Source organism: Lissotriton helveticus, chromosome 12, assembly GCF_964261635.1.
Source record: "Lissotriton helveticus chromosome 12, aLisHel1.1, whole genome shotgun sequence".
Taxonomy (NCBI): Eukaryota; Metazoa; Chordata; class Amphibia; order Caudata; family Salamandridae; genus Lissotriton; species Lissotriton helveticus.
The window spans coordinates 25,792,862-25,806,486 of record NC_136073.1 but is presented as its reverse complement, the minus strand read 5'-3'; positions in this window follow the sequence as shown (position 1 = coordinate 25,806,486).

The following is a 13,625-nucleotide window of genomic DNA, read 5'->3' as shown; positions in this document are numbered from 1 at the left end:
GGCTCCCAAGGTCACCCACTGAGTCTGAGCAACATTGCAATCAGTTGGCTCCCATACATTCAGCAAACAGCGCCTAGCCTCGGGCAGGAGAGCTACACCCGTAACCTCCTGCATCACTTCATGTACTCGTTTCCAATAATCAGCAACTTCCCGACATTCCCAAATAATATGAAGAAATGTACCCAACATTCCACAACCCCATTTACACAAACCTTCTTCAGAAAAGCCCATCTGAACCAGACGAGGACTTGTGACATAAACCCTGTGTACAATTTTCAGCGGAACCAATCTAAGTCTCGCTGGAATCACGACCTCCTTAGGAGAGGAGATCGCAGATTGCCAGTCCTCATCATCTAGTTCAAGGCCATCACGGGTCCAAAGATCACGCAGATGAATAAGAAGGTCTGTCCTATCGTTGATCAATTTTTTGTAAATCAGGTAAATAGTACTATCGGGCATATGGCCATCTAACACCCGATCCTCCAGCGGGGTATACTCCGGTATTACTTCCCCCTCCTGAAAGACCGACATCAGGGAATGTCGGACCTGGACATAGCAGAAGTATTCTGTTTCACCCAAGTCAAATTCCGCCTGCAAGGTCGAGAATGGCTTCACTCGCCCCTTGGCCCATATGTCTCCCATATTCGAAATGCCAATGAGATCCCACTTATCGAATCCTTTAGTATTCCACAATTTGCCTAGTCGATCAGAGCCAAAAAGCGGGGTCGCCAATGTCCATCGATCCTTCCATCCCAACGAGCTGGTCACGTCTTTCCAAATGCGAACGCCTGACTTCGTAGGTCCCGTTAAAGAGCCAACCACCGATTTAGTATACAACGCCCTATAATAATCACCACCAGGCAGTAGCCACCGGTCCATAGCAAAACCAGGGTTCAACTTTGGGCCATACATTCCATGATTAATTGCCCCTAATTGTGATGCCCAATGTACCGTTTGATATCAAGAAGTGCTATACCTCCATCGTACCATGGGAGTGTAAGTTTGGCAAGCGCTATGCGGTGTCTACCATCCCATAGCAACTTCCTCTGAAGACCCTCTACCGCCTGGAAATAACTAGCTGGAACTAGATCAAGCGTATTCTGGAGGGCGTACAAAAAACGGGGAAGGGACATCATTTTAAAGAGAGCCGCACGCCCGAGCGGCGAAAGCGGAAGCCTACGCCAACCTGCAACGTCCTGTCTCAAACGGTCCAGAGAAGGGACAAGATTTTGTTTATACCGAACTGAGGGGTCCAGAGACACAAATATTCCCAAATACTTAAATCCTTCCTGCGTAACTTGGATGGGACAATTGCGCGGAAGGAGAGGAGTGTCACCACTGAGCACGTAGAGATATGACTTCGTCCAATTAATAACCAGGCCCGAGTTTCTGCCAAAAGAGGTCAATACATCGCACAATACTATCAATGATTTCCTGGGTGAAGTCAGATATAACAAAATATCGTCCGCATACAACGAGATACGGTCTTCATATTCCGGGGACCACCGAATACCCCTCAAAGAGGGTTCCCAACGGATCCACGCTGCCAAAGGCTCAAGGGCTAAAGCAAACAGGAGAGGTGACAAAGGGCAACCTTGGCGGGTACCACGCCCAAGACCAAACGGATCAGAGACACGACCATTAACAACTATCTGTGCGAGGGGGTCGCTGTAGAGAAGCCGCACCCATCCAATAAATTCCGTCCCGAAACCAAATTTAGCTAACGCCGCCCACAAATACGGCCATTCCACAGTATCAAAAGCCATAGTGGCGTCCAGTGACGCCAAAATGGCCGACTCACGCAGCGTTGCGGCCCTTGCGAGAGCACCATGTAGACGCCTGAGGTTCAGTGCCGTATTGCGATGCGGAATAAAACCGGATTGATGGATTAGATCACTTATAACAGTAACCAATCTATTGGCCAACAACTTAGCGAGGATTTTAGGCTCGGCGTTTAAAAGCGAGATCGGCCGATACGATCCACATTTCTTCCTTGTGTATCACGACAATTGTCGCAAGCCGCTGATCTCGGGGGAGAAGACCCTGTTTTCGAGATTCCAGAAACATATCCCGTAAATAAGGAGCAATCTTATCAGGCCAAAGCTTATACAGCTCTATAGGCAAACCATTTGGACCCATAGCCTTACCCGAGCGCAGGGAACGCATCGCCAATGCCACCTCGTCAGCAGTTATTTCGCTATCCATAAGCTCCCGGTCCGCATCCGACATCCGATAGACACAGCAAGGCGATATCTCGCAGCAATAAGTGAGAGTCTTCCTCCGGCCTACTCGAGACCGGAGAGTAGACTGCTTGAAAATGCTCAGCAAAACTTGCCACTATCTCCGCCGGGTCGGTGATCAGAAATCCATCTGCAATCTCAAGCTCAGGCACCACGCGACTCACTCTATCTCGTTTATCCAGCCATGCTATTAGCTTACCCGCTTTATCTCCTACATCATACAGACTTCCCTGTTGCAAGAGCCTTCACAGTATCAGTAGCTAGCGTCTTATATTCCAGCTGTTTCAACCGCAAAATATGCATCTTGGCGCAGGTCACTTCCTGTTCTAGATCTGACTCCAGATCCACTATTTCAGTTTCCACTCGTACCATATCTGCATCTCTCTGTTTCTTAACCCCAGCGATCAAAGATAGGGCCTGCCCCCTCACCACAGTTTTGAAAGCCTCCCACGACGACACCGCAGAAGAGACCGAACGCTCATTCTCCCGAAAATAGAGATCCAGGGATCGAACCAGTTCCCTATGGGTTTTAGGATTTCGGAGATACCAAGGGTTAATCGGGGCCACCCGTCCCTCGGCTCCCGAAGCCAATTCGACCCGCAACCATATAGGGGAGTGATCCGAAATACCCTGAGCCATATGCTTGACCTCTGCAATAGAGGAAGCCTGTGCCGCTGGTACCAACACGTAATCTATTCTAGAGAGGCTGCCATGGGCACCAGAGTGAAACGTGTACTGTCGTTGGGAAGGATGTAGCAATCTCCAACAATCCACCAGACCTAAAGTGTCAAGTAGACCAGGCAGCCAGCCATGCGCTCCTTTAAGGTCTCGAGGCGGATGTCTATCAAGCATACCAGACACAAACGCATTGAAATCCCCACCCAGGATCAATGAGCCCTCAGGGAGATCGAGTAAAAAGCGTCCTAGATCACCAAAGGTGGTAGATTGCAAACCCGGAGGAACATAGACAGAGACCAGGGAAAGCGTCCGACCCTCCCAACGCCCCTACGGCAGCATACCTCCCCCTATCATCAAGGACTGTATCATCTATCTCCAGCGGGAGAGAATTCCTAACCAGGATTCCCACCCCCCGAGAACCGGAGGAGAACCCCGCGTGGGCAACAAGACGAAAACCCTTCCTATTCATGGCATGGCACATATTCCCAATCAAGTGGGTTTCTTGGAGTAGGACCACATCAGGGGAAGAACGTTTTATCAATTGTAATACAACCCCACGCTTTATCCTATCCCCCAACCCATTTACATTCCAACTCACCAATCTCAACCCTCTACCCCAAATCATGAAAAAGGAAAAGGATCCAATCACGGCCAGAGTCCAGCAATTCAATGAAAGAGTCTTGCAATATGATGCCTTGTAAAAGGAGAAACTGAAACCCAAACAAACCCTCCCTCCCCCCACTGAAACAACCCCACGGAACACCCCCCACCTTGCACCCCTGCATAAGACTAGAAAGCCACCCCAACTTGCAGTGTGCCTGTCGCCCCCACATCTAAACTAAACTACAAAAAGTCGGACTGAGGAGGAAAGAGACCCACCAGAAACCCCGTACCCCCCCCATGTTGTCCAAAAATAATCATACAGCAATATCAAAACCCCACAGTGTTAGTATCCGAAGCGTCCCCAGGAACCAGATAGATGGTGTTCATTCCTGTTCAGGCAAACCTCCCTCCGCTCCACCGGGCCGTTGCTCCGGGTCTGGTCGTGCAGGTCGAGTGTCCAGCCAATCAGCTACCATCTCGGGTTTGTCAAAGAAATAGGCCCGCTCTTCGTACTCAATCCGCAATTTTGCAGGTAAAAAGCAATGCATACTTGAGGCCCATATCACGAAGCCTCCTTTTTACCCCAAGAAAACTCATTCTCTGCTTCTGGACCGCTTGGGTAAAGTCAGGATAGAAACTGACGGTGGAATTTTCAAATTGCAAGGGTCCACCCGTTCGTGAGGCCTGAAGGATAGCTTCTCTGTCTCGAAAGTTAAAAATGCACGCTATCATAGGCCGCGGCGGGGCACCCACCTTTGGCTTACCACCCGGGACTCTGTGTGCTCGTTCAACAGTGAAAAATTTACTCAGTCCCTTGGGCGCCAGATGGTTGGTAATAAGGTTTTCCACGAAGAGGTCAGCTGCCGGATCCTCCGCTTTTTCCGGAATTCCAACGATACGGATGTTGTTCCCCCGAGCTCTCCCTTCAAAATCCTCCAGGCGACGGGTGACCAAGTCATTAGAGGCCCTTAAGTTGCGGACTTCGGCCTGCAAGTCCACTACATCGCCCGTCAGGCTTGAAGTTTTTATATCCAAGGACTTGACTTTTTCGTTGGTTTTTGTCAAGTCGGTACGAATCAAGTTGACATCGATCGCCACCGTGTCCAACTTATGCGCGAGAGTCTCCATTTGCTTCCCGAGGGACGACTTGATGCCTTCGATGGCAGCCATAATGTCCTGCAAAGTGGGGTCGGCGGTCAGAGGCATCACATCTCTCGCCTCTTCCGATGACCGACCCGGTCCGCTGGGCGATCCCTTGACTTGGGCATATCGATCCATAACATTGGTTTGAGTGTATCCACCCCGCCTGGTAGGTTTAGATTTCAGTCTGTCTCCCTCCGGCTTCCCGGCCATTACGGGAGATATTCAGATAGAGTCCGAGACAGGACAGAAGGGAGAAAAGGCCAACGAAAAGACCAGCCAAAAAGCACTAGACGACACCCAAGAACCAGGGATGCCGATCAGTTCGGCGGATGGCCGTGAAGCGGAACAACAGGAGGCCCAATAAATGGCACTCGGTCAGCAGAGGGAGACGGTCAGCCTTCCGTCCAAAGATCAGCACTCCCAGCAATATAAGCCTCAGTCGATTGTCAGGCTGGGGATGTGTCCTCGATGGGATTCGGCTCCGGTGGCAAAATCGAAAGTGAAAGTAAAACCAATTCCAGATATTGACTACCACCTCTGGTCGCTGTTGTTCAATTACACCCCTGGCACACAGCCAACTCCAGCGCCAGGCTTCTTCAGATCCAAGGCCGCAAACTGCACAACACCACAGCTCCGGACTCCCGGGTCCGATCGGGACGTACTTTGCAGTTTTAGGTTCTCCTGTGGGTCATCTGTACGAGGACGTCAATAAAAATCAGGATAAACGACAGGGTATATGCGGGAGGTTACGAGGGTCTCGAGAGCCCTATGCTCACGCGGCCATCTTGGTTGCGCGCGAAGCTCCTCAAGAAGACCATTGTTGATTGGAACAAGGGACAGGGTCTTTCCCCGCGATTAAATGTTGTGCTCGGAGTGTATTCTTGAGCCACAAAATTGAATGTTTGTTATAAGTTGTGGGTCTAAAAATTGGGACTATTTCTCTTAAAGATTGTGGGACAAGGGGACAGCTTCAATTAACAAGCATTTGCAATGCAATAGGTCTCGCATTTACGCGAGTTTGAGCTTTTGGCATTGTAAATGACAATGCCTTTTATTTTCGTTTTTCCCCTATCCCAGTGAGCGCCTTACCTGTCTGATATTTACTGTGCCTCCCCAGGCCCCAGAGCCGCCTCGGCGGCCTCGTCCTCCAGTGAGAAGGACACCTTGGATGCGTGGTCGCAGTCTGCGCGGTGCGGGCCCTCCATGTTCTGGCGCAGAGTTAATTCTCCCTCGCCGCTGCCGGAGGAGCTGGAAGAGACTAGTCATTCCGGCAGCTTCAGTTCTCCTGACTCAGGAGGGGCATTCTAGAAACTTATACAGCAAAACCACCGAGATTTGCTTCGGACAGGCTCCCGTCCTCCCCTTCAGCGCAGCGCTGGGTCGGGCCTAGTGCAGTGTTGTTTGACCCGAGCTCTGCTTTCAACGCCCTGACTTTAACTGCCCAGCCCAGGTAAATCACCTTTGGAGTCGACGTGTACCCTTAACAGACGGCTGTTATTTCTAGTGCACCAGAACGTTATTGGCAGAGCTGAGGTACTTCCAATGAAACTACAGAGATTACGGAATTTGAAAGTGAAGTGGCATTAGTGCTTTAATGGGCACAAGCCGAGAGCGTGCGCGTGCACGAGCACATCCCGAAACCGGGAGCGTCATGCTTGTCGTGGGGCGGCACTTCCGTCTTTTGAGGGAAGCCCGCGCCCACGGAGTGGATGGCCCAGGAGCAGTGGTGACGTGGGGCTCCCATGCCTGAGGGAGAGCCCCGCGGTGGCAGCAGAAGTCAGGAGTGGTGGCTGAGGCCGCTGATGCGGTAAGTGGGGCTTAATTTTGGGGGGGGGTTGCGGTGTGTGCGCGGGGGGATGGCGGTGTGTGTGCGGGGGGCGGGTGGTGAGTGTGCGGGGGGCTGGTGGTGAGTGTGTGTGTGCGTCTGTGTGTGTGCACACAAGGGTGAGCACATCACTGAGAGAATTGGGGAGGAAGCACACCACGGAGGGAAGTGGGGATGAAGTACACATGGGTGAGCACATCACAGAGGGAATTGGGGAGGAAGCACACATGGGTGAGCACATCACAGAGGGAATTGGGGAGGAAGCACACATGGGTGAGCACATCACGGAGGGAAGTGGGGAGTAAGCACACATGGGTGAGCACATCATGGAGGGAAGTGGGGAGTAAGCACACAGGGTGAGCACATCATGGAGTGAAGTGGAAGGAAGCACACATGGGTGAGCACATCACAGAGGGAAGTGGGGAGTAAGCACACAGGGCGAGCACATCATGGAGTGAAGTGGGAGGAAGCACACATGGGTGAGCACATCACTGAGTGAAGTGGGGAGGAAGCACACATGGGAGCACATCATGGATGGAATTGGGAGGAAGCACATAAGGGTGAGCACATCACGGAGAGAATTGGGAGGAATTACACAAGGGTGAGCATATCACAGAGAAAATTGGGAAGGAAGCACACATCGGTGAGCACATCACGGAGGGAAGTGGGGAGTAAGCACACAGCGTGAGCACATCATGGAGTGAAATGGGAGGAAGCACACATGAGTGAGCACATGACGGAGGGAAAAGGGGAGGAAGCACACATGGGGAGCACATCACAGATGGAAGTGGGGAGGAAGCACACAAGGGAGAGCACATCTTAATCTCCTTCTCCCATGCCTACTAAAAAGACCAATAGCCCAGACTGTGCTACTGTACCAGCCTTGTCATTCAGTTAAGTCTTGCGGGCCCCAATAGCAATGCACAATGTCTATATCCCAGGTAAAGTAAAGTGGGTGAGTGGATATTTTTGAAGTGATTACATTAGGCCAAGAATATTAAAATGATGTATGCAACTCGTCTTTCTCCTCACATACTCCCATCACCAACACTAAGAGGAACACCACAGGACCAGAGGAGTTGAGGAAAATCAAAGCTCCTGAGTGACTGAAACAAAAACGTAATCCACATGCATTTCCAAGGGAGTCTGTGGGAGCTTTCCACTCCTTTGTCATGCGGAAGCTGTGAAAGGGGACTTGGCATGCAGGAGTCAGGCATGGAATAAGACATACAAACGTGATAAGGCCGAGAACTACACTTTTGTAAACTGACATGGAACAGCACAACCTGACCATAGTGAAGTTCAATACTAGGAAGAGTAATCTCAAAACCTAATGAAAACTGCCAATAATGTAATTCTGCAGCTCTCCTGTTAAAGGCTAATCAATGCCATCAAACTAGCCACCGCCCGACAGTAGAAGACCAAACATCTAGGGAGACGTTTCTAGGACTCTTTAATTGACCTTCGGAGTGTGCTCAGAAATGCATAAGAACCGCACTCAAGGTTCAAATTCCCCATGGAGAGAGAAAGGAATACAGCACTGCCGAATTGTTGATCATTATCTGTAACCGCTTCCACACAATTGTCCACCCCGCAAAGACAGGCCTTAGGCTATGGTCAACACTCCTACAACTTGAGCTCGTGCAGGCAAGAAGTTACGAGGAGTATTTAAAAAAAAAGTTCTTCCTAGGCTCAAAAACGAAGCAGCAGTTTTGAATTTGTTGTTCAGTCTTCTCATGCCAGTGACTTTAGCTTTTTTTAGACTTAAATTAAATTACTTCCCCTATTGGTCACAGAAAAAGGAACGTATGAAAAAGGACAACCCTTTGTGCACTATGCTCTGCAGCCTATCGGGTTGTTAAAGTGATGGTAGTGATCTATGCATACCCTGATCTCGACAGCTGAACTCATTCCCAATTGTCTCAGCTGCACCACAATGTAGATATTGTCTGCAATGCAGTGAGAATACATTGTAGAAAACTCAATATATCACTCTAGTCTATGTTCAGTTTCAGAATAAGTTCAGCAGACCGCCTAATGAAAACGAGTTTAAGCTATTGGCATTGTAAATGACAATGCCTTTTATTTATGTTTTAAAAACAAAAATAAAAGGCATAGTTATTTGCAATGTCAATAGCTCAAACTCGCGAAAATGCGAGACCTATTGCATCGCAAATGCTTGTTTAATATGCAAGTGGCTGAATTGATATAATTATTGTGAATTATGGAAAATAACTGCCCGGTGTGGTAGTACTCGAGTGAATTTTAGGTACTGGGTATGGTGCTGTGCGCGCGCAATGATAAATGTTAGAAGAAATGACGTAATCTCACAGACAGTGTCTATCTAGTGCAGTCAGGGAGGCCATCACTAGAAAAATGAAAACATTCCCAGAGTGTGCGTTGTGTACGTCACCCACGTGCAAAAACGCGCACACAGATGCAAACATGTATTCATACATATTCACACCTACACACATTCAACCACAAAATACACACATACGCATAAACACACATATAAACAGTCATTCACATATATACAACGATTTGTATATGCACAGATACACATACAGTGATGTACAGACACAAAGCAAATGTCACTTTACATACACACAAAAATGCACACAAGCAAACATGCGCACATGCATGCACACAGTCACATATTCATAGATTATACACACACACACACACACACAGACACACACACAAACACTCAAACATGCATGTATAAAGGACAAGATACACACTTAACAGTCATTGTGAAATAAGTATCTGCGGCATGCAGGGGGTGAGGTCGGGGATATCCAATAGATGAATGTTATAGATTAAAGGCTGTGGTGGAACAGGTGAAGAGAACCATTTCATACGTCGTGGCACCTTACACTGACCCCTCGGGGTGGCCTTACCATGAAAGTAGCTGCAACCCCCTGTGCAGGACAGAAGAATCGACATCATCTATTGCTTGGACTCTTTCAACAACCTCTGCTTTTCCCACGCGGTTGTGCGTCCTTACTGTCCCGGTGTCTTCACAGCTCGCTGAGGTGTCCCCTTTTGGCAGGGCCCGGCGCCCCGTTGGCTGGGACGGCTGTCTGTAAGCCTTTTTCCCACATCCTCTGGGAAGCGGGGCCGGAGGAGCGTTGTGGTTCATCAGAGCTCCCAAAACTGCGGGCAGACAGGCAACAGGAGCTGTACAGGGGCATGTTTAGCACGGAGAAGCCCAGCGCTGCCTGCATGGCCCGCTGAGGAGTCCGAGAGGTGAAGGATGGACTGGGGTCCGACACCTTAGCTACTGGAAGGGAGCTGACCTGGCCCGGGTAGTGCCGTCCGAACTGTCCGCGGCATGCCTGACACCCGTGGGCACCATATAACGGACACTTTCCCCCCTGGCTGCGAAGAGCGGTGGCAGCTGCTCCTCGTCCTCGCCTAGCCTGTCAGCCTTCTCCTTGGGCTCCGAGACTCTGTCCAAGGGTGGCGTGAAGCCCCAGTCTGTGTTGGACTGTAGTGCAGGTTCGTCGAACGCAGAGGACCGCCCGGGACCAGAGCGCAGGGTCTGCGGGGAAGTTCGGAGTCTGGTCACGGCACCGGAGAGCCGCCTGACCGCAAGGGAGTGCCCCGCTCCTTCGTGGGAGAGATAGGGAGAGGGGAGGAGACCGCAGGGAGGAGCTAAGGGAGGGACGTGAAGTTAAGAGGGTGGGGCACTGCTGGAGCCGAGGACGGGGCAGCGGCGACTTCCTGCAGAGGAAAGTTAGCAGCTAGGACGGGAAACGACACCGAAGAAATAGACGAGCACCGCGGCCCACGAGACAGAGAGCGGAGCATGGAGAGGCAGGTAGGGAAAGGACCTGGAGAGAGCCTTAGGCAGAGGGAGGACAGTAAACTACAGAAGGGGAGGCGAGAGACGCCGAGGGAAGGATGCAGGCGAGAGAGACGCTGAGGGAAGGGGACACGGCAGAGGCGGAGGGAAGGGGACACGAGAGAAGCGGAGGGAAATAAACGGGAAAGACACTAACGCGGCATGGATGCAAGGCACTGCAGCCAGTTTCACTTTCATTCATTGAAGAGCGCGCACCAGGCAGGGGATGTGCACGGCGCCGGCTGGGCGTGCGCGTGCACGCAGTGTAATCCAGCCGAAGAGAAGCTTGTGGCAGTTTCTTGTCCTTCATTCCCCCGAGTCAGCTAGCTATAAGTCTCCACCTGGACGCATCCTTTGGATGCAAATTATTATTATTATTATTATTAGGGAGTTTTATAAAGCGCCTGGTTTACGCCCAAGGCGTGTCCCCGCGCTGTGGTAAGTAGGGTGACCGTGTAACAACCCAACAGTAGTTAGCGTCTGAACAGATGGGTCTTAAGTTTTCGCCTAAACAGGGTTTCCGAAAACTCCATGCGTAGTTCTATCGGCAGATCATTCCACCGCTTAGCGGCCAGGTATCTGAATGATCTACCCCCCATGCGTGTTTTCTTTATTTTGGGGATTTTCAGAAGACCTGTACATGACGATCGCAAGCTCCTGGTGGGCTCATACCAGGTAACCAGACTTTGTAATGGGGCAGGGGCTTTTCCTCTCAGAATACGGTGGCATGTGGCCAAAGCCTTGAATTCCACCCTGCTTCTAACCGGAAGCCAGTGCAACTCCTGGAGCGCTGCTCTGGAGGGAGATCTTCTAGGAAGCCTCAAAACAAGGCGAGCGGTAGCATTCTGCAACACCTGGAGGCGGTTTAAAACCTTTTCCGTTGCCCCCAGATACAACAGATTGCTGTAGTCCATGCGAGAAGTGACTAACGCATGCACCAGCGTCCGGCGAGCAGTAATGGGTAGGAAATCCAAGATCTTCCTCATGGTTTTTAAAATGCCGAAGCATGTCCCCACCACTCGACTGACCTGGGAGTCAAAAGCAAGATCATCATCTAGCCACACACCCAGGTCCTTTGCTTCGTGACATGGGACAGGTACCTCTCCCAGGCAGGATGGCCACCATGCCGACGACCAGACAGGTGGACCCCCCCCACCACGAGCACCTCGGTCTTGCTGCCATTGAGTTTTAGGCAGTTGGCGGACATCCAGGCTGCCAGTTCTTGCATGCAGACTCTGAACTTGTCCGCCATTAGACCAGGTGCGCGTGAGAGGGATACCACCAGCTGAGTGTCGTCAGCATAGGACACAAGACGTAGTCCGTGGCCTTCAACAATAGTCGCCAGCGGGGAGACATAAAGATTGAACAGGGTAGGGCTCAGGGACGAGCCCTGCGGCACGCCCTGGCCCAACCCGATCTCCCTGGAGTAACACTCTCCCTGGCGAACTTGGAAACACCTGCCTGTCAAGAAGGACCGGATCCATCTAAGCGCAGTTCCTGACACCCCTCCATCATTCAGACACTGTAGCAAGGTGGAATGAGCTACAGTGTCGAATGCTGCGCTTAAGTCCAAGAGAATTCCAGGCTCAACCTAAAAATGGTTGACTAATCAATTGATCTCACTTGCCTACATTACATAATTTGTAAAAACTAAAAGAGACGCACTTAGGAATAGAATAATCCCCAATTTTAAGGCCATTGCAAAAACACTGCCTGCTGTTGCTGACTCTTAGACAATCATAGTGCTTTTTGAGTCACCCCATGGAGTTAAGGAAACTTCTGAAACCTGAATGCTTCAGGCATTCTTTAAGGTGAAATTGGCATGGAACATGGTTTGCATTGAATATCACACATGGTTACTCACAACGCCCCACCCCCCACCCATTTGATGCTAGCTACTCCTCTAACATTCAAGGTCTATTTCTGAACCAGTCTGCATTCTGATGTTATAGAAAAACAACATCTGAGGGTATACAAAACAAACAAATATGTTTCTTAGGAAAATCCGCCCTTGGATTTACCCTGAAACAAATAAGTTGATAACTCGCAGCACTAGCATAAATTCGCAGTCAAGGTCCATGTCATTTAGGAGGGGGGTGGGCGCACCCCCAAAAACGTGTTACTCTCTACTGAAGAAGGACAATTATCCTGAAACACGTCTAGACGTACACAGCACTGGCTGCACCAACAAGGGTGAAAAAATAAAGCCTGACACTGAAGAAAGTGTTATCATGCAATGCATTTATTATGATGCATCGGGGCGAACTGGGTGCTGGAGTGTGAGGCAGTGTGTGCCCACACTCCTCCGAAGATCCATGTCATTGTTTGGAACAACTCCCCAAATAAACTCTTGGATTTATGGACTTCATTTGGAAAGATTACTCTTGTAAACTTATTGATTGCACTTTGTGTGCTTCAGTACCAGTTGTTTTTGGTTGTTAGATTGTGTATTATTTTGTTTATGTTCAGCTTGCATCCTACTGGTAGCAGGTTGTAGGATACCATGTGAGCATCGCTGTCTGTTTTTGTTACGATCGACTATCTGAAACTTCCTACTTGACTCAAATACTGGTTGCTTCGGGTGTGAGTTCATTTAACCATGGCTACCGAAGTGTTTTTGTTTAGCCCTGCAAAGCACTTCTTTCTAGCAACCCAAATCTGTTGAACATTGCTGAAGTGAGATGAGCTGAAGTGGGAGGCAAAGTCTTTAAAACTCCAGCAGAGAAAAGTCTGGAACAACCTTCCTGAAGGGCTTAGAAGTCAACATGAACTTATGCCATTTAGAAGAAGGCTGAAAAGTCAGCTTTTGCTACTTTTTGGTTGTATGGGAATCCTTTATGTCAAGGCTTTGATTCCCTTCCTCTGTTTGAAAAGTTATATTAAATAGATGATGGTATTGCTTCATTAGGCATTAGTAGTAGCATTACTGTTCAATTCATTGTCCGTGACGCAAGAAAACGGGACCGTGGGGAACAGTTGGGATCTGAAATTTGTACTGGGTTGCTCCAGTGGATGTGAGTTATATACATCTTTAAGCACCACTTCCTTGCTATTCTCCCTTTTGTTGAACTATAGAAAGGTGGGTTTTGCTGCAGTCTGATGCATTCATAATTTGTTGTACTTTCTATAGCTCCTCAGCTGGTAGTGTCGTAAAGTGTAACCACGTAGATGAAGTGGTAGAAATGTGTGGGGGTGTAAAAGGAAGCATAGAAGATTGTTGTTCCTCCAAAGTAAAGTTAATAACACAAATAATGTATTATTGTCACATAAGATTTTAGAAGAAAAG